The sequence below is a fragment of the Topomyia yanbarensis genome, chromosome 2, assembly GCF_030247195.1.
Source record: "Topomyia yanbarensis strain Yona2022 chromosome 2, ASM3024719v1, whole genome shotgun sequence".
Lineage (NCBI taxonomy): Eukaryota > Metazoa > Arthropoda > Insecta > Diptera > Culicidae > Topomyia > Topomyia yanbarensis.
In genome coordinates, this window is record NC_080671.1 from 19,938,098 (window position 1) to 19,956,693 (window position 18,596).

The following is an 18,596-nucleotide window of genomic DNA, read 5'->3' on the forward strand; positions in this document are numbered from 1 at the left end:
TCTTCGTTTTTAGGATGTATGCCTGTTTTTTGGTTTTTTGGCTAACTTTAAGGGGCTATGGTTTGTAGAGCAGTAGGTAGTAGCAGCTAAATTTATTATTTTGTTATTCAGCAAGAAATACCCTATTGATACATATATAAATCATAGGGGGATCTAATGGGATCCTTGGAATAATATTTGAAATACTATAGTTCATTCTATATATTCCAACACTCAAAGTTATTTTTTGTTATTAAGACGCTCATAAGTCATCAGTGTCCTGCCAATCATCTTCTTCGTCATTGGATAAACAAGGTATTAATATAACCGAGTATTCTAAGCAACGAAATGAAAAATATTTATTTTTTATGCTTCATAATACAAATAATTTATTGAAACGCTAGTCTATTTTACCCCACATTATTCCAAGGATCCCATTAGATCCCTCTATGATTTATATATGTATCACTAGGGTATTTCTTGCTGAATAACAAAAAAATAAATTTAGCTGCTACTACCTGCTATTCTACAAACCATAGCCCCTTAAAGTTGGCCCAAAAAACAGGCATATATCCTAAAAACGAAGAGATAGCGAGTTGGTCTATTCCGCAAAAAGGTGTGTCTTGAAAGCATCTACAACTTTCTAGAACATTGAAAAACTGTAAAGAATCGAATAAAAAAGTTACAATAAAAAAACACTTTTAAGGGGTATTCCGACATGTACACTGCTGGTCAATAAAATAGGTATGAGATAAAAATACATGAAATTTTGAGTTTTCTCTAAAAATATTTTTATATTCAAATATTTTATAGTTAGGCACAGTCATGATAATGAAAAAGAACACTTTTATTTGTAAATTAAATGTTATGCTTTATCGTAACTCTTTCTTCTCCATGAAATCCAAAAAAGTACCTGGTCAATGAAATAGGTGTATTGTAATCCATTGCAATAAATTTTTTCAAATCCAATGATTTTTAGACTTCAACATTTTTAACAACTAGTAACCTGTGTAAACTCCCTTATTCAACCAAATTTTATCCATTTGTCTAGGCATTGAGTCATTCAAACGCTGATAAGTTTCCGTTGGTATAGGGTAGCATTCCTTTTAAGCTGCTTCCTACAAACGATCCTTATTTGTGAAATTTCGATCGAATAACTTCTTTTTAAGTACATTCCGTAAATTTTCTACGGGATTGATGACAGGAGATTGGCATGGTCCGAAATTATAGTCACTTTACTATCCCGAAATCATTCCTTTACATACTTCGATGTGTGTTTCTGGTCAATATCTTGCAGAAACTGTCATGTAAAGACACATTATCTTTGGCATAGGACTGCATGACATCCTTTAGGATGTCCATCCTTTAGCCTTGCATTCGAATCTTGCCATTATAGTGGCGTTGCGAAGAATAGGACCTGCGCAATTCCACGAGAAGCAAGCTCCAAACCTCATTGTTCTCGCATCCGTGCTTTACCATATTTTGCGTGTGTCGCAGATCAAACTGTTTGCACTTTGGACGTTTAACGTTTCGTTGTGCATCGGAGAAAAACAGGTTTACCTTTGATTCGTCCCTCCGAAGGATATGTCGCCATTTTTTTATTCCTTCTGAACCAGGCCCATTAACGCTGTTGAAAAGAAAATTGCATTTTTCATCAAAGGCTTTGGCTTCGAAATAGTGGAACCTTCTTAGCAATTCTTTCTGGAAGATTGGAATTTTACGGCCTACAGCGAACTGTTCTCGGACCTGCCACTTTTCCAATTTGTGCTGAATTGGTTTTGGATGACGCGAATGGATCAGATTTCGCTAAAATTGCAATACGATGGTCAGCTGCTGTAGATGTTTTCTTGGGTTTTTTGCGTGTTACCTTTTTTCAAAGGTTTTAAGGCCTTTGTAACGAAGTGTTCGGAACGCCGCAGTGTATTCGCGATTTATTTATACGTCTTATCTTCTTGAACAAAATTTCTTAGCAAAACTCGTTCCACTTGAGTACAGTGAGATGCTCGACCCATTCTATAACAAATCTTTGGCTTATTCAACATTTGAGTACATTTATTAACACGCAGAATTCAAACTTCAGCAAATAAAACGTATAATGGAATTATGTAAAATAATAACACGTTAATATATTTCACACACCTATTATATTGACCACACGAAAAAGCCTGCGGTAGTCTTGTTTTGCATCTTGACAAAGATTGCAAATATAATCTGCGCCAACAACCCACTAGTAACTTGATAGATCCCAAAGCTTCTGTGTGCGGTAGGTGTGATTGAGACTGCTGCAACCTGGTATGCGTAATTGAGAGAAAAACAAAATAATCTACCACACACCTATTTTATTGGCCAGCAGTGTACTTCAATTTCACCCAATAACTTTTTTCGCTTAACAGATGGCCATTTCGCTACTTCAACAAAGTTTCATAAAATCATTTCGTCTACAAACTTTCCATACATGACTATCAATTTTGGAAACAACTTGCAAAGTTTTTTTTATCTGCGTATAAACCCGCTATAATCAAAATTTTCGAACATTATATTAAACTGCTTAAAAAATAAAGAAACCTTTCCGAACACATCAAAGTGCCATAGCCAATATTTTTGTCGCAAATATCAATGTCCGGCTTTTTTTCATTACGTCCCACTGTGCGACGCTCAGTAACTGGTTACCGTTTCTACAGACTCACAGCAATCTACCCATACATTAGCTTTCTTCCAGACAGCGCCGGTCAATGAAAAGTTCAACATAATTAATGTATGTTTTTCGTTAGCATTTCGAAAACGCCATTGGTCTATTTCTGGTATATGTACTCTCTTACCTCCTCTCATTACCTTATGCGCATCAGACGCATGTATCTTCTCTATGGCTTAGGGTGAGTCAGTCGACCCGGACGAGATGCTTCTAGGTGGTCGAACCGGGCCGGGTCGGAGACAGGTAAATCGAGGTAGAAGACGATAAACAACAACAGAAGCAGAACAGACTCAGCATCCTGATTCAGCATTAAACGAAAGAGCGTTTCGAAAGCCGTCGTGCCGTGTGGTTATAAAGTTGGTGTGAGTATACAGATCAACAATTCACCAGTTTGGATCAACATCAGAGAATGGAAGAGAGGGAGAGAAATTCGGCGCGATCAGGAGAGAGATAGAGGTAGAAATAAACTGAGAGTTGTAGCAACAGGGGTGTCAGTTGAATTGAAACTTAACCGACGATACCACATTGCAGGGCTGTAGAGAGGGGGGCCCTGGTGGTCCAGCAAAAGGGCCCCTCCATCATTGTAGATTTTTCGAACACAGAAACGGTTAAGCTCAAAATCTTTTGGGAAAATAGTTCTTTGCTATGATGTATAGTGCATAGGAACTACTGGAGGAAAACTATAGGAGAATACACTTAGTGCTGGTCAAATGATTTTTTTTTTATTTCATAGGGTGTTACGGTCAATTTTTTTCGTGTTTATTTTCGTCGGTTTCTGTCCGCACTGAGTGTCTGCCACCGACGCTAGAGAGGTGACTCCACAACCAGATATCGGTCCATGAACACATGGACTGGGTCCAACGGCTCTATCTCCCTTGCTAAGGAAGATGTGACACAGAGTTTTCAAAATCCGGCCAAAATGGCGCGGAGCAATCGTGTTGCTTCATGAAAGGTAGCAGACGGTTTTTAGTACACTCTTTCAAGTAAATTTCCTTGTTGGCGGGCTCGGTCGCAATAAAAATGTCGCTTTTCAAATCACTTGTACGGAAAGCTTGCCAAACCAGATATTTTTGTGTGAACTTGGACAGCTTTATACGTGATTTGGTCACTTGTAACGATTTCGCTAACTTTGCGTGCAATTGGTTCGGATTCAGGACATACGCGAGCAAAATTTTTCTATGTTGCTCCTCTTGCATGGACGACACTTATAACTAAAGATATCAAAATACAAAGAAGCATCTTTCTGCACGCAAGCAAATGAGGATTTTTTCGATATGTAAATATTGTCAAAGAAATGCGTCAAATTTGAGTCGACCAAATTTTGATTATAAAACCTTATAAATATCTCTACAAATTTTTTAGTAGCTTTTAAAGTGTCGAATTATCAATATTTTCATATTTTTCCAGGTGTCGGTATTGCATGGTTTGCTTGGATCTTTGTTTGGTTTCACCTAGAATTCGTTAAAAAAACAACACATTTGGCAAAGTCGGTGCGCTACAACAATGCTAGCTTCTGAAAATACAACATCTCATTTGTTAGATAGTGTAGCTGACTTTTTTGGTTTCGGGGAAAACTGATTCAGGAGATTTTTGCGAGTTCTTCATTTATATATTTGGTATAATATTATTGAAAAAACTCATAATTTTAATTGATGTATCGATTACGAAAATAGTAGCAAATCGGAAGTGTAATAAATAAAAAAACAAAAAGAACCTTCAATGGAGGTAGAAAGTAAAGAAAGAAAAACAAGAAAAGTAGCAAACGAGGAAAAACTAATAAATAGATAAAACGAATAAGTTGATAAAATAACATTTAAAATAGTGTAAAAAGTATAATAATATAATAGTCAAATACCTACTTACGTAGAAAATAAAAAATCCAAATCGGAGAAATAACGAAAAATATACAACATTAAGACAATAGAAGTGTTAAAATTTGAAAGTATGTAAACAATTGGAAGAAATAGCAAAATAAAACAGATTGAAAAATTGAAGCAATTAATATAAACGAGGGAAATGAAAAACGAAATTAGACAAAAATTGAAAAACATTGCAAAACGATTAAAATAGTTAAAAAAGGTAAACGACAAAATGAAAAATAAAATATCATGAACATGGAAAACAGGAAAAACGGTAAAAGGAAGAAAAAATATAAAATGAAAATGTTTGAAATACAGTGAAGACCCGATTTTATTAGGCCCGATTTTGTACACCCCCGATTTTATCAGCTTTCTGACCCGATTTTGTCAGCCTCATGAAAATTGATAGTTGGTAGTTTGATGAGCTCTAGCAGACGAACCAAGCTGAAATCGAGTAAATCCTTTCTTGAGCATTAAAATATATGTCCCGATTTTGTCAATGTCCCCGCTTTATCAGCCAAAAATTCACCAAGGGGTTGATAAAAACGGGTATTCACTGTATAAAAATTTGCAACAGTATAAAAAAGACGTAAAACAGAAAAATGAGAAAAAAGGCAAAAAATGTTTCTAAATAGAAGAAATGATTAGAAGCAAGAATGGAGTATATAGATAAAAATAACATTACCATGGCACATCCAAAAGGTTTTTTTTAAAGAAGTAATGGAAATAGAAATAAATGGCAACAACTGGACGGAATAGATTAAAGAAAAAATAGAAATGAGTAACAAATAGGAATAGCCCAAAAACAGACAAAAGCGAAATCACAGAAAACATGCAAAATTAAAATGGTTTGAATGAATAAAAATGCTAGAAGAAATGGGAAAAATATGAATAGATAATAATAATAATAAAGTGAGAGAAAATTTAAAAAATAATTGGGTTAAATAGCAAAAAATTCTATATAAGGTAAAGGCGAAAAAAAAATAAATTTGATGAAATGGAAAACAGAGAGCAATCATAAAACGCAAAAAGATTAAAATAAAATAATGAGAAAAAGGTTCTACTGGAAAAATTAACAAAATCATGGAATTCAAAATTGTTTCAATGGGTAAAAAAGGAAAACGCTAAAGGTAATGGAACATAACAATTAAGAATAATAGGAGAATATAGAAAAAATAAATCTCATGCAAAAGAAAAGCAAAAATTTCAAAACGGATAAATGGTGAACAGAAAAATTCACAACATGAAAAAGAAAACAAGATTTTTTTTAACGAAATGAGAGAAATCTAAAAATGAAAAAAATATGAAAAAAGAGTTTGGAGAAATTAGGTTAATTGAAAAATAGGCAAAATACAAAAAATAACAGAAAAAGTTTAGTGGAAATAAATTAAATAAATCCAATGAAATTAATTGAAGAAACGGATAAAAAAGAAACAAATAAAACGATGGATAAAATGAAAAAAAAACCTGTTTTAATCCACCTAGTGGTGCAATTGTACCTTTCTCATTTTTCCAATCTATGACTCTATGGTTGGTTATGTTCAATATAATTGCGGAAACGTCTGTTACATTCTTGGTACACTTTGCACCTACACACAACAGCGTGTCGACGGTGAAACATTTGAAACAAAAATACTGAATTAGCCTAATCAGTATTTGTGCAATCTTGTCATCCTGATAACTATTGTCATGAGGGGTGGGTGTGTGAAGAGGGGTGTTATGACGGGTGATCTAAGGGTGTTATAAAGGGGTGGAGTGATCAGTGAAAGGAGGTAACCTCTCTCCGTACATCCCTAGCTATGCCCCTTTTAAAATCGTGCCAAAAAGTCAATTTTTGTCAAATTTTTTGAGATTACATCAAATCTCAACGATTCATGCATATTAAAGACATTTGGCACTAAAAATTAAAATTCGATTCTTCAAACCCCTCCCCCCGCCTTCTTCGAACATTATTCAGTTCCTGCTTCTATGAACTCAGCAACCATCGTGACCAATGTCAAAGCGACTTTGGTTTGTCAATAGTGATCTAGACTGGCAAATACATGCACATTTGCACCCATTTTAAAAAGTTTTGCATCATTTTGATACTATGGAGGTACCAGTTTATATGGGGAATTACTGTGTAAACGCAATCTTAAACCAGTAGCTCCGTAGCCGGAATTCAGATTGGAGCAAAATATATAAAAAAAAGTCAAATAAGAATAAATGAAGAAAATAGAACGAATAAAAAACCTGGATGAAATGGAAAAAGAAGCAAAAAAGGCAAATATGAAACAATAGAAAAAGAAAAAAAAATGAAGATGCTAAAAAAATGGAAAAAGACATTTAAATTGAGAAAGTTAAATATGAAAAAATCGGATTCGTATTTAAATAAAAAAATTCAAGTAAACACGAAACATTGGTATGAATTTTTTTTCATATTATTTCTTGATTTGTGGAGTTATTCAGAATTCGATTCTCAAGTCCTACTTGACCAATTTGAGACTTAAAGGAAGGTTGCTGAGTTTTCTTGTTTTTAATATATTCTTATGTGATTCATGATTCATTTTGCAGTTATGATGGATTAAAATAAGTAGAATTAGAAGACATATCGTCCTGAAAAGATAGGAAATCGCAATTGAACTAATGATTCTATTTTTAACCGCATAGATGTTTTTTGAAACCAATCCACAGATCGGGAAGTTTTGAATTAATAAAAAAACGAATCGAAATCAATTTCAAGAACCGGAGCTCAAAAACATTTAAGAATTTTTTAAACAGTCGGTCAAAATCCATGAGATAATTAAAGTATGAAACAGCAAATAAATTTTACACAATTTATAAAAAGGATTTTTGGTCACAGGCGCGGTCAAATCGTTTTTGTGTTCTAAATTTCAAAGTTTTTTTCAATTAGTCTTTCATGCAGGATGATTGATTGACTTTATGATCGGCCTAATTTACGATAACCTTATTAAAGAAATTGGACCATAATTGGTAAACATGTCCTTTCATTAAACGTTCGCTTATGATGTTAGTCATGCATATAGATATAGAAAAATCACATCAAGTGAGTAGTATTGTATATGAATAGATTGAAAAACCCAATTAAGTCAATTTGTAGCTTGATAATCGAAACAAGCTCCAATCGAAAGACTAGTAATAGAGCCACATGGACATAAGTTTGGACTCACTGGTTCGAACCGAGAGCATCAGAGAGTATAATGACACTCACTCACCATTCACCTCTCACCAGACACAGCAGCTTCAACTAAGTCAGTCAGTCAGTCAATCAGTCGAACGCTGAGCTTCAAACGCGATACGCTTCGCCCTAGTACCCAGGCGCCGGTTTCAAGATATGCTTGATAGAAAGTTCCCCGGGCGCGTATTTAGAAAGTTATGCAAACGGTGGTGCGTGCTTATTAGATTGGATTTTACGTGACAGATACGGCGCCAACACTCTCGCGACACAACACTGGATAAGTCGCAAAAACTGTGTTTAAATCTAAAGAACAAAAAAGCGCAGCAAAGATCGTTATTTCGATCAGGACTGTTGATCAAAGTAGCATATCCCGAAAACCTGGAAAAACCAAACCCTGACAACTGCGGGGAAAAAAGACTGGCTAATCGTGTATTCAAAATGCACACTTCGTTCGCGAGCAGTGCTTTATGTTATATAAACCGTAGCGGCGGCCAATAAACAAGATAGTATCATATTAAAATACAACAAGAGAACTCTTAGTACGGAGAAGAAAAGTGGAACGTTCGGGTGACTTGGGTCGCTTGGAATCCGAGAGCATGACGACGAATAAAATCATGCTTTGAAATTGAGAAAGAATGGTGAGATATTTCCGGAAAGGTTAAAGCATGAACCGACATGGCAATGGAAATGGAATGGGAATGAGTGATTTTTGAGTTTGAGTTTGGATGTTTACTAGGGAAGATGCGATAGGAACGCCCCCTTAACGTTATATACTTGCGCAAGGGTTTCAAGTCGTATTTCCATCTTTTTGAAGTTTTATGTAACGCTTGAATGTAATAAACATTAGAATAATACTTTTTCACCGATCTGGACACAATCTCATATTTGGATTAGAAATTCTTCATAATTCCCCTATTGCTGTTCAAATGTTTGATTTGCCTGAAAAAAGTTTGTATTTGTTATGAGAAAACTGTAATACTATCAATTGCACCACCTAATACCGTCCGTCATTTGGTGGATTAAGTATTTTTTGCTATTACACTATAATTTACAGTCAATTCACCATATTTTACACCTAAATAGAATACTACTATTCAGCACCTTACTTTTTTTATTCTTATTATTTTTTTAACTGCCCAATCACACACAAAATATTCTTATTTCTCGTTTCCTTCAAACTTTTAACGATCAACGTAAAATTCAACCATGATTTTCACCATACTAAGCAGGGTGCCTCACGAATTCGTTCATTTCTCGACCTACAATCAATGGAATGCGTAGAAATTGACATCAACAGCTTTGCTTCGTCGTTAAGAACCAATATAATAACACAAATGCGCTGAAAACAGTGTAATTCTCGTGTTTGAGCGCCACGAAAACTTGAATCGAGTGCCCCTATTGTTGCGCTACCATTTGACTCGTTGAACAAAGATGGCAGACACTGATCTAACCAACGGCTTCAAATGGGTAGGGTGATAATAGAAACATAGCGAAAATGGACTCATCACCCTATATGGAAAAAGAAGCTGGAGAAACACTAAATTAGGTTTCAATAAACAAAATACAAAAAATAACAGAAAAAAGTTTAGTAGAATAAATTAAATAAATCCAATGAAATTAATTGAAGAAACGGATGAAAAAGAAACAAATAAAACGATGGATAGAATGAAAAAAAACCTGTTTTATTGTGCCTTTCTCATTTTCCAAACTATGACTCTATGGCTGGTTATGTTCAATATAATTGCGGAAATGTCTGCTACATTCTTGGTACACTTTGCACCTACACACAACGGCGCGTCGACGGTGAAACACTTGAAACAAAAATACTGAATTAGCCTAATCAGTATTAGTGCATTCTTGTCCTCCTTATAACTAATGTTGTCATGCGGGGGTGGGTGTGTGAGGAGGGTTTAATGACGGGTGATCTAAGGATGGTATTAAGAGGGGAATGATCAGTGAAAGGGGGTAACCTCTCTTTGTACATCCCTAGCTACGCCCCTTTTAAAATCGTGCCAAAATCCAAAAAAAAGTAAATTTTTGTCATTTTTTTTGAGATTGCATCAAATCTAGACGTTTCATGTATATTGAAGACATTTGGCACTAAAAATTAAAATTCGATTCCCCCCCCCCCCCCCCCCCTTCGAACATTATTCAGTTCCTGCTTCTATGAACTCATGAACCATCGCGACCAATGTCAAAGCGACTTTGGTTTGTCATTAGTGATCTAGACTGTACATTGGTACCCATTTTAAAAAGTTTTGCATCATTTTGATACCATGGAGGTACCAGTTTATATGGGGAATTACTGTGTAAACACACTCTTAAACCAGTAACTCCGTAGCCGGAATTCAGATTGGTTGACGAATTTCAGAGTGATTGCATAACCTTTCTATATGAAAGGTAAAAATGGAAAAAAACATGATAAGATGAAACGAATTGAAAAATGGGATAAATTCTTAAAAAAGAAGCAAAAATGGTACAATTAGAAAAAAAACTGGAGCAAATTATATAAAAAAAGTAAAATAAGAATAAATGAAGAAAGTAGAAAGAATAAAAAACCTGGATGAAATGGAAAAAGAAGCAAAAAAGACAAATATGAAACAATAGAAAAAGATAAAAAAAGAAAATGCTAAAAAATGAAAAAAAAATATTTAAATTGAGAAAGTTAGTTAAAGATGAAAAAAATTCGGTTTCGTATTTAAATAAAAAATTTAAAGTTCATGTAAACACGAAACATTGGTATGGATTTTTTTTCATATTCTTTCTTGATTTGTGGAGTTATTCAGAATTCGATTCTCAAGTCCTACTTGACCAATTTGAGACTTAAAAAGAAGGTTGCTGAGTCTTCTCCTTCTTTTTAATATATTCTTTTGTGATTCATGATTCATTTTGCAGTTATCATGGATTAAAATAAGTAGAATTAGAAGACATATCGTCCTGAAAAGATAGGAAATCGTAATTTAACTAATGATTCTATTTTTAACCGCATAGATGTTTTTTGAAACCAATCCACAGATCGGGAAGTTTCGAATTAATAAAAAACGAATCGAAATCAATTTCAACAACCCGGAGCTCAAAAACATTAAAGAATTTTTTAAACAGTCAGTCAAAATCCATGAGATAATTAAAGTATGAAACAGAAAATAAATTTTACCCAATTTACAAAAAAAAGATCATATTTTTGGCCACAGCGCGGTCATATCGTTTTTGTGTTCTAAATTTCAAAGTTTTCTTTCAATTAGTCTTTCATGCAGGATGATTGATTGACTTCATGATCGATCTAATTTACTCTTACTTTATTAAATAAATTGGATCATATTTGGTAAACATGTTTCTGTCAGAGAACCCTTTCATTAAACGATCGCTTGTGATGTTAGTCATGCATATAGGTATAGACAAATCGCATCAAGTGAGTAGTATTGTAAATAAATAGATTAACAAACAAAAATTAGTCTAAGAATTTGTAGCTTGATAATCGAAACAAGCTCCAATTGAAAAACTTGCAATTTGATCACATAAGTTTGGACTCACTGGTTCGAACCGAGAGCATCAGAGAGTATAATGACACGCACTCACCATTCACCTCTCACCAGACACAGCAGTTTCAACTAAGTCAGTCAGTCAGCCAATCAGTCGAACGCTGAGCTTCAAACGCGATACGCTTCGCCCTAGTACCCAGGTGCCGGTTTCAAGATATGCTTGATAGAAAGTTCCCCGGGCGCGTATTTAGAAAGTTATGCAAACGGTGGTGCGTGCTTATTAGATTGGATTTTACGTGACAGATACGGCGCCAACACACTCGCGACACAACACTGGATAAGTCATGCGAAGGATCTGTCGCAAAAACTGTGTTTAAATTTGAAGAACAAAAAAGCGCAGCAAAGATCGTTATTTCGATCAGGACTGTTGATCAAAGTAGCATATCCCGAAAACCTGGAAAAACCAAACCCTGACAACTGCGGGGAAAAAAGACTGGCTAATCGTGTATTCAAAATGCACACTTCGTTCGCGAGCAGTGCTTTATGTTATGTAAACCGTAGCGGCGGCCAATAAACAAGATAGTATCATATTAAAATACAACAAGAGAACTCTTAGTACGGAGAAGAAAAGTGGAACGTTCGGGTGACTTGGGTCGGTTGGAATCCGAGAGCATGACGACGAATAAAATCATGCTTTGAAATTGAGAAAGAATGGTGAGATATTTCCGTAAAGGTTAAAGCATGAACCGACATGGCAATGGAAATGGAATGGGAATGAGTGATTTTTGAGTTTGAGTTTGGATGTTTACTAGGGAAGATGCGATAGGAACGCCCCCTTAACGTTATATACTTGCGCAAGGGTTTCAAGTCGTATTTCCATCTTTTTGAAGTTTTATGTAACGCTTGAGTGTAATAAACATTAGAATAATACTTTTTCGCCGATCTGGACATATTTGTATTAGAAATTCTTCATAATTCACCTGTTGCTGTTCAAATGTTTGATTTTCTTGAAAAAAGTTTGTATTTGTTATGAGAAAACTGTAATACTATTAATTGCACCACCTAATACCGTCCGTCATTTGGTGGATTGAGTATTTTTTGCTATTATACTATAATTTACAGTCAATTCACAATATTTTACACCTACATAGAATGCTACTATTCAACACCTCACAAATTAATTTTTATTATTTTTTTTCAACTGCACAACCCCACACAAAATATTCTTATTTCTTGTTTCCTTCAACCATTTAACGATCAACGTAAAATTCAACCATGATTTCAAGAATCATACAATATGTATGATAAGTGAAAATGTTGTTAAAATTTTTTCTTACAAGTACCAAAATAAAATCGCACAAACGAATTTATCGAGTCCGCTAAATTAGGGTGACCATATTAAGCGAGTAAAAACCCAGGACATTCGAATGGAGACCCCCCGTAACTTGTCACTCAAACATGCCTGGTAAAATTTCTGTGGGTCTGACAGGTAAAGCTCTGTCAGAACGTCCTTCGCACCAATACGATCAGCGAGCAGTTCTTCACAGTTACACACATATGGTTCTTGCTACATCACAATCAGCGAAGGTTGTTGTTTGAGAAATCTACAATCCTCAATAGAGATCTTTAATTTAGAGAAAATATACCAGTTTTTCATGTGCGTCGATAGCGAAAGTCCATACAAGCATACCCAACCATTTTTTTTTGATTTTTGAATTCAAAACAAAATTAAATTTAGCTATTAAACGGACAGTTGGTCTACTGAATATCGTTCACACTGTTGTAAACTGGGCAATATTATCTCATTATCCACACAGTGTGATCCAATCCAATCCAATAGCCCTTTGTAATCCCAAGTGTCTCGTGAACTTGAATATGTTATTGTCCCAAAATAAAAAAAAACTAAAAAAATATTTTTTCAATCGTCTCGCTCCTAAAAAAGAAAAAGGATTGAGATATCAACGTACAGTAATACTTTGCACCAGGAAATCAAATAACCCACATAAACCCAAAGATTCTCTTTGGGGAAATGAGACAAAATATTTTGATATCGTCTGCAAAGTTGTCTTAAACACTAAATGCACATCTTTGAGGTAAAGCATAAATATCAACGGTCTCCAAGTACCTTCCCTGGGTTATTCCTGACGTAGAAGTAAATGTTGGTTTCTGGCAGTCTATGTAGGTAGGTTGAGAAGAGAAATAAGGAGGCACTATTGAGAGATAAAAACAGAGACTTCGATGGTACGATTGGGAGATTCGAGTGCATTAGGCTTTGTTTCTCGTAATCTTGAAAGTTTGAGAATGAGTTTACGTTACCAGGACAAAGTCAGTTTTTTTCTCGACATTCCAGAACTGCAGGACTGTCAAAACCAGGACATGTCCTGGGAACCCAGTACCAAATGGTGGGGTTGAGTAGCAGAGGGTTGACGTTCGTTTTTTTAACAATTTCAATGCAGCTTTCTCCAAACATTGATAGCGCCTAGGTATCACTACGATACTTAAAAATCATTGTATTTTTCGGGCTTAAACGTGCCACTTTAGGTCATGAAGCATGAAAGATCAGAAGTAGATTCATAGTAGGATTCGTAATACAACTTATGAATGATCTTTAAAATTTCCAGCGAAAAAAAAAAAAATTCAAATTTCTGATAATTCATTGTTTGAAAATAAGTACACTCAGGTTTTTTTTTACGCGGGGGATACGAGCCGCGTAAATGAAAACCGCGTAAATTTCAAAATCCGCGTAAATGAAAACCGCGTAAATTTCAAAATCCGCGTAAATGAAAACCGCGTAAATTTCAAAATCCGCGTAAATGAAAACCGCGTAAATTTCAAAATCCGCGTAAATTAAAAACCGCGTAAATTTCAAAATCCGCGTAAATGAAGACCACTTAAATTTAAGAATCCGCGATAAAGGGAACCTCATTGATGGATACCGCGTAAATTCCAAAATCCGCGTAAATGAAAACCGCGTAAATTTCAAAAACCGCGTAAATGAAAACCGCGTAAATTTCAAAATCCGCGTAAATGAAAACCGCGTAAATTTCAAAATCCGCGTAAATGAAAACCGCGTAAATTTCAAAATCCGCGTAAAAAAAATCGCGTAAAAAAATACCGCGCAAAAAAAAACCGCGTAAAAAAAAACTTGAGTGTATTCATATATAGATACCTACTTCACATTTTTCATTGCCTGTATAGGCTGTTAGGATCGAGGTTGGGGTGTCCGGATTTCATACATTTCTAAGCCAAGGAACTAAACCATGGTGTTTTATGTGAGCAATGGCAACGCAGCACCAAGGCGCGCATCGAAATGACCTTTTCTATGATTGAAATCTTAGTAGTTTTAAGTGCGAGTTTGTTTCTTTGATCATGTTTTTGAACGCGATTGTATGTTTGTGTATGCGAGCAAGTTTGTATCATCGCGAAAGGCTCGAGCGTTTGCATGCCAACGTGTTTGATCGCGTAGCGTTTATTTGTCGCGTGTGCCAGCGGGTATGTAATTTCGTGTGTACAAATTCGTTTATATTCCCGTGTAATCATTTGCATATTCGAATGGATTTTTGAAAGCTCGTCTGGGCCGTGCTTCTGATGTTTAAGTTCGATTTTGTGGATCAGGTGCTAGAAGAGAGGAGCACCCCCTATCAATAGACTATTCAGATACTGGCTGTCAGTGCTCGATAAGTGTACGATTTTGTATTTTCGTGCGAAATAATGGAATAGACCTAGACGCTAGAACCGAGCGTGGACGGCTCTCGATCACGTGGGAGCGAGTGTTCGAGGGCTTAGTCATGATGCGTATGATATACACTAGGGCGCCAATACAAATGGTCAGTCAGCGAGTCCATTCGAAGACAACCAAGGGTCACCGCAAAACGGCCACAGTCTGGCAACCCCAACGCACAAAAAATCGCAAAAGGAGGGACCCTTTTCGAAATTGAACCTGCACTCTCGAGGCTACATGCCACAGCAATGCATGAAATAGCGAGACCCAGTAAGATTCCGAGAAAACCAGTTCCGTTGTAAAGGACCCCTCCCTTCTTGGCACCGACAAATTTCCCGTGCTGAGATGAATCTTGAGAACAAAAAAGCCACCTTCAACCTTCCTTCGATGCCAAAAGTCCCAGAAATACACAAAAACGTCTAAATCTCGCCATCATTATTCTTTCTTAAATAAACAGTTGTCTCTTTGAGGTCTAAAAATGTTTAAATTGAGGTTCCCAGATTTTGTTTTCTAAAACCACACACTTTTGCATTCACAATCAGCTGTTCGCGTCTAACTCCATCCGTCCATCTCCAAGACGTTCGGCATATAAAAAATCAAGTTTCACTTTCAAACTCAAGTCTCATCTCAACCCGTAAAACCAACAAAGCCTCAGGAAGATGATTCAGAAAAACCCTTTAGAGACTATTCCAGATCCCGACGCACAACATACCATCAAGGCATCCGACATCAAAAACACGAATTCGGCACTCAAAGCCCTACAACTCAGCGACCCCCATAAGTGAAAATCCTCGAACCTGAATCACCCCGAAGCGCCCTTCAGCCATGCCTGATCGAGCTCAAAACCCAGAGACTCCACGGTCGTGGTTTGCTGGTTAGACCATTACCCCTGTTCAAGTACGGAATTTGACTAACTAGTTGAAACGACTGAACGTTGCCGAAAATGAACAAAGAGAATGTTTGAATGTAAATGCACCAGTTCACATCTCTAACTTTCGTGGTCGTGTTAAAGTGTCCAAACAGCAACTCAAAACTGTAAAATTTGGAAAGACCTTAGGACCCAAAATCGTCAATAAAGGAAAACGAATTATGGAACAATCACGTTTTTACGTTACGAAAACTGAACCATGAATAAAAGTCATGTGTTTTATAATTATGTTCAATTTTCCTTCAATAACTAGTTTATAACTTTATGAACATTATTCAGAGCCCGACTATACGACGGGAACTAATTCATGGATGCTTGAATACTTTCTCGTGAACTATTTCACGCAACTCGAAATAATATTCATGAATTCATTCAAACATCGGGCACTAATTCGTGATTAAATTAGTCGCGATTCAATGTCCGTGCTTGTGAAATATATAGGTCAAAACTCATGAAACATTCATGGATACGTGAACTGGCTCATGATTTTTAATATATTGCTCACAAATCACCATTCGTGCTCGTGAAATAACTCACAAAATCATAAACTATTATTCATGGACTCGTGAACTGGTGGTTGCGATACTCAGAAGATATCCCTAATACTTTTCAATTTCAATTATTTCTGGCACCTACTCGTCAAGACCATTCCGAAAATACCCATATTGATTGGGTTACAGCGAATTTTGCTAAACCGGAAGTCGACATCTTGGATTGCAAAATGGCGTCAAAATTAAATTTCTGGCACCTACTCTTCAAGACCATTCCGAAAATACCCATATTGATTGGGTTATAGCGAATTTCACTAAACCGGAAGTCACCATCTTTGATTTCAAAATGGCGTCAAAAATCAATTTCTGGCGCCTATTCTTCAAGACCATTCCGAAAATACCCATATTGATTGGGTTATAGCGAATTTCACTAAACCGGAAGTCGCCATCGTTGATTTCAAAATGGCGTCAAAAATCAATTTCTGGCACCTACTCTTCAAGACCATTCCGAAAATACCCATATTGCTGGGGTGCAGGCCATAAGGAATCTGTCTCCTGTCCTGTCTCTTCCATCTTTCCAAAAATCTTCTAAGTCTTGCATTCAAAAGGACTTAGAATATTTTTTGCAAAAACCGTGTTGATGGCGAAATCCGCGCAAAATAAAAACTGCCAAAATTCTTCTAAGTTCTTTGCATTTAAAAGGACTTAGAATATGTTTGCAAAAACCGCGTTAATTGGAAAATCCGCGTAAAAAAAACCGCGTTAATTGGAAAATCCGCGTAAAAAAACCGCGTTAATTGGAAAATCCGCGTAAAAAAAACCTCGTAAAAAAACCGCGTAAAAAAACCTGGGTGTATCACGCTTTCCAGTTTTTTGTTTGTGGAATAGATCAAATCAGCCATACTCATAACAGAGGCATCATTTTGATCTATTGTGATATGCCTCTTCCTTAATCTAAGTGTAGGGGAGCCCGGGGCTAGTTGGCGGAACCCCCCTTTTCTCCGTTTCTATTAGATATAGAAACTCGTCTCTCGTTGTGTACCTCAAGTAATGCGGAACGCCTTATCTAATGTGTTTTTGTTGCGAAACATTATGTTTTGTAGAAGCTGTGGGCTATATAGTGTGTTTGAGCATACTTTGTAAATTTTCTTAATTTTAAACATTTTGTGTTATTTAAGGTGGTTTTCAATCTATTCCCCGAACGATTATATTTTTCGACAGTGCGTGAAAAGAGTTTTCAGCATCCGTATAGATATTATTCCTATTCATACCCAAAAGTATTTTTTTTTAAATTCTCTTTTATAAAATATGCGGTTGGGGTAAGTTGGCGGTACTATTTATAGTGCAAAAATAGTCATCATATATTTTTATTTTTGGAATTCACTCCAAAGTAAGAGAAACTTTTTCTTGTGTCTCTCGTCAATGCAGGGGACAATTATTTCAGCCAATCGCCTGAATAATTTCGAAAATTTGTTTTTGAATATGGAGTACGCGTCGAAGTCAAATTGAGACTGAAATATAATGAAAAGTGTCGAATACTACACAGTTTTATTGATAAGACAATCGGAACATTTCATATGGGCCACTTATGTAATTGTACTTTCATTAGATTGCTTATTTTCTGGCAGTCCGCCAACTTACCCCATACATACCGCCAACTTACCCCGAGGTTGGGGTAGGTTGGCGACTTTTCCGCGTCACATATTTTTCTAGAAATGAAGACAACGTATCAAACATTTTAATAAAATTCAGATATGTTGCCAACAGTCTACCCTTTGATGCAACGTGTTCTATTTTGCAAGATCTACCAAAATCAAAGCGGTAAAAAATGAAAACTGAAAACACCGCCAACTAGCCCCGGTCTCCCCTACTATCTACTATGACGTATCACATCTGAGATATGTAGGATTGAAACGTAAGTGTTAGTGGTACATTTGCATTGTTTTTTTTATTTAGTTTATTTGACATGGCTCATAGCGGTAGCTTAACGGAGCCGTGGATCTTTTATGTATTTACAATATGTAAAAAATAATAATAAAAACAAATATTATTGATTGTCCGTTGGATCTCGTGCGCGAAACTTTTTATTGCGAGCGGAGACCTTTTTTCGCGGCTCGCCTACTGCGTCATGGGAACCATTTAATTCTCTCCTGTCCTCCACATCAAGGTCGTCATCGTTAAAAGTGTCTTGGTGCTCGCGACCAGATGTTCTTTCCTGCTTCTTACACTTACGGGTGACCAATGTAAATCCGTCGTCATTGTTATTATC

The 18,596-nt window shown here is 36.0% G+C and overlaps 2 protein-coding genes across 3 annotated transcripts in view; one reads left to right on the forward strand and one right to left on the reverse strand.

The window, feature by feature from the left end:
• Window positions 1-18,596, reverse strand: part of LOC131685156 (protein pelota) — a 58,026-nt gene that overhangs the window by 14,728 nt on the left and 24,702 nt on the right. The gene's annotated exons all lie outside the window — the stretch shown is intronic.
• The window catches only part of LOC131685163 (uncharacterized), a 33,460-nt gene continuing 22,679 nt past the window's right edge, over window positions 7,816-18,596 (forward strand). Inside the window, exon 1 of one of the 2 annotated variants that reach the window (XM_058968658.1) lies at window positions 7,816-8,346. The gene's annotated coding sequence lies outside the window, so the exon portion shown is untranslated. Of the gene's footprint in view, window positions 8,347-11,346; window positions 11,902-18,596 lie in introns of those variants that run through there. The other variant, XM_058968657.1, reaches the window with a different exon arrangement.